Genomic DNA, 3,567 nt, shown 5'->3' with positions numbered 1-3,567 from the left:
TGGGACCCAGGTATGCCCATCTACTGTGCGGAGAAGTCCGGTCAGTGGTCTTCATGGAAGAATTGCGACCATAAAAGCCATACCTCTGATGTGGAAACAAGGCCAAGCGACAAAAACACAGGAACTGGGGTGCAGAAAAATGGCAGCAGGTTCTCTGGACTGATGAGTCAAAATTTGAATTTTGGCTGTAGCAGAAGGCAGTTTGTTCGCCGAGGGCTGGAGAGCGGTACAAGAATGAGTGTCTGCAGGTTCCTTGCAAGTTTGGAAAAGTTGATGTGCATTTCCCAAAACATGACGTGAGGAGAATTTTTCAAGAGTAACTCTAAAGAGTTTAACTTTAAGATAGCATCCACTTCAGTTAACACTCCAGCTGCATTTACAATACGGAATCAAAATGACATGGCAAGAAATTCTTGCTAACAAATTACTTTCTTGTTTTCAGTTTTAATAGCCTTTTAATCAACAACAATACAACTTTCAGAAGCCGTAGAACACAGTCTATATAGAAGCACTTTCCCAAAACTGCTCATGTCTGAAAAACACACATTTGGTAGGGTATGGGACATAGGTTTAGGTATGTTTAGACAGTAGATGCTTAGATGTTTAGGTTTTATAGGTCATTGATTTGTCCTCTATCAGTACGAAGGGTGAAAGGGATTTAACATGGCCCTACTAGGTAATCGCAGTAGTCCCAGGATAACATTGCACTCTATCCATTCTCAGCCTATTTATGTTCAACTCATATATCCTAGATTGAAAATTACAGTTGGCAATAGTGAAGGACGTGTGCAAGTTCTGTGTCATAAAACATGGGATCTCTATCTCTATTAACTTTGGAGTAAATGGGATCGAACATAAAGCGTTACTTTCGACTCAGCTCTCCCCTACATCATGGAATATGAAATTGCATCTCAATAACTTAAATATCTCTAAACTGATTTGGGATTTCCTTATCGATTGCCCTGGGCTTCATTTGGCCAGTATTCCTTGTGTTATGGCAGCATGAGCACGTCCACATAATTCATGTGTCACCAGCAAATTCGTTGTTGACAGCGCCTCTCTTGTGAGTAGTGCTCCCTCACAAACGAGCGCTTTACGAAGATTATAGTTAAGTTTATAATTAACGTTTGTATTCCTTGTGTTAAAGCAGCACAAGCACCTCCACATATTCATGTGGCAGCAGCATAAGCACGTCCACATAATTCATGTGTCACCAGCAAATTCGTTGTTGACAGCGCCTCTCTTGTGAGTAGTGCTCCCTCTCCGGTTCAATGTGCAACAGCGCCGTTTCTCGTAAACGAGCCATTTCGAAGAAGCCTACTTGTGCTCACACGTGTTTGCCAGTTACATTATTATTCGATTCTTGCGTCTGCTCAAAATTAACGCCATACTTCGGATAAAAATGTGTTCTCTTGCTTGGTGAAACGTAGTGTCACGAACGAAGCGAGTTGAAATTGTCAACTCTGTCCAAAAGAGCTCGCGTGTCATGACTCCTGTATGTCGTTGAAGGTTTCGACGTCACTATTTTACCATTAATTTGAACTGATAAATTGTTCATGGTGGCCGAAAAATAGGTAGAACGTTTAGAGAAGTACTTAACGAAATGTAAGCTTAGTATGAACTTTGTTCTTTTTTGTAAAAGCAATAGAGTATCCAACTATTCAAGCAGTATATCCTATCACTTCAGTGCCTGAAGGGGGCGTTATCATCAGAAATATATACTTTTTGTTGTGACGCATTTCTCGGCACTCAAATCCTGAGACGCTAAGTAGCAGAAAGGATGCAGAGAGGACAGCCAAACCCCGAATTTGAGACTGACGGTATGGTATTTTTTCCTTTGAGATTTTCTCTCTTGGGTTATTGGCCTATTTTAATGTTGAGAAGTAGTCGACGACCACCGAGAGACATTTTTAGCTTTTTTGGCCGTTGTCTCTTTTGTGATTCAATAAAGGAGAAGCAATAACGTTGCGTAATATTTATGTATTTATTCGTGTGCTGAGAATGAGAAGGTTCTATCTGCGTCTATCTGAGAGTTTTGAGATATTGAGCTTCAAAGATTCCAAGATGAACGGGCTCCAACCAGATACGACTTTTGTTTTGTTTTTTCATACTTTTAAACAGCATTTTTGCATACAACTTTGTGCCTGTATTTAGTGCCCTATAAACAACGCTATTACGCTCACTCATTTTTTTCAAAAAGGTCAGAACCTTCTCATTTTCGGCTCACATTTCATCAAGTGCTGAAAAAAAGTTTTGAACAGGCACTGGTCTGGTTTTGTGATGCATAATCTCTGTTGTGTGTTCAGACTGTGAGGAAAATGATGTTCAGCACACATGAGTCTGTCACTTCAGAGCAATAGTTTGAATTGCTGATATCGATGATTTCCACAAAAGTTGTTTTAAATTGTGATTTGTTTGGTCATCTATTCCTCAACACTGGTTGCTATTGCAGACTTTCGTCACTGGCAAAGGGAGTTTAGTCAACAACAAAAAGTTGTGGATTCCCAGAGGCCAAGCCCACCAAGAGGTTATGTAAATTTTTGCTTTTGATCTGTAGCTTAAAGCCTTTATACTTTTCCTTGAAATAAGTAATAATTAAGTAATCAAAATGTTGGAAATGCCAGTTAGTAAATAGTTATAATTTCTCTAATTATGTTTGCTCTTATTCTTTTTGTGTGTATATCTCTTTATGTTGCCTCAATGTTCTTGTAGAGCCAGTTCGACGAATTGTGCTAATTGGAAAGACTGGACATGGAAGGAGCGCATCTGGAAACACTATCCTGGGATGCACCAGAAGAGAGGACTGGAAATTTAAGGTTACAACAGGCGTGACATCTGGACTGCAGCAGTGTGAAAAACATGAAACTGTCAGATTTGGGAAAAGGCTTGTCGTGATTGACACCCCGGGGTTATTTGACACAAATTCAGATTGCACTGAAACAGAGATCGGGAGGTGTGTGTGTCTGTCTCAACCAGGCCCGCATGTCTTCCTCCTCGTCATCGGTATAAACACTAGGTACACTACGGAGGAGAAAGAAACCATTGAACATTTTGAGCGGATGTTTGGTGAGATGGTAAAGCCATACACCATCGTTCTTTTTACAGGGATGGACGAATTGGAATATGGTGGGGAGACACTTGAGGAGCGATTAAGTAGGGATGAACAGTTTAGGAATCTTGTACAGAAGTTTGGGAATAAATACCATGGAATAAATAACAGAAGACATGACGATGAACAAGTGAGGAAGCTTGTTGACAAAATAGAGGATGTATTGAACGACAATGAGTGGCATTTTTACACCAATAATATGTACGAAACTGCTTCCATTGAACTTCACAGGGAGATTGAAAACATTCTGAGGGAAAAGTTGCCAGATATCATAGACAGAGAGCAAAGATGTAGGAGTGCTGCAGAGATTGATAACCTCTGGTGTGAAGAGGTTAAAGCAGCTGTAGAGAAAGCAACTTGCATTGTTGCAACAATTTTGAGAAATAAGGGATTCATATCAATCTTTGCTTTACTTGGTGCAGGGGCAGCATTGTGTGTGGCAGGCCCCGCTGTTGCTG

The 3,567-nt window shown here is 40.4% G+C and overlaps 1 long non-coding RNA gene across 1 annotated transcript; it reads left to right on the top strand.

Annotated features, from left to right (window-relative positions):
* The first annotated feature begins 1,736 nt into the window (after positions 1–1,736).
* On the top strand, positions 1,737–3,275 carry LOC133138144 (uncharacterized). Its single transcript, XR_009709680.1, has 3 exons — positions 1,737–1,820; positions 2,453–2,527; positions 2,713–3,275. It is a non-coding gene; the product is annotated as an uncharacterized LOC133138144 (long non-coding RNA).
* Positions 3,276–3,567: the final 292 nt, after the last annotated feature.

This window comes from Conger conger, chromosome 10 (genome assembly GCF_963514075.1).
Source record: "Conger conger chromosome 10, fConCon1.1, whole genome shotgun sequence".
Classification (NCBI taxonomy): domain Eukaryota; kingdom Metazoa; phylum Chordata; class Actinopteri; order Anguilliformes; family Congridae; genus Conger; species Conger conger.
Note: the sequence above shows the minus strand (reverse complement) of the source record. Positions and strands in the feature narration are given on the sequence as shown.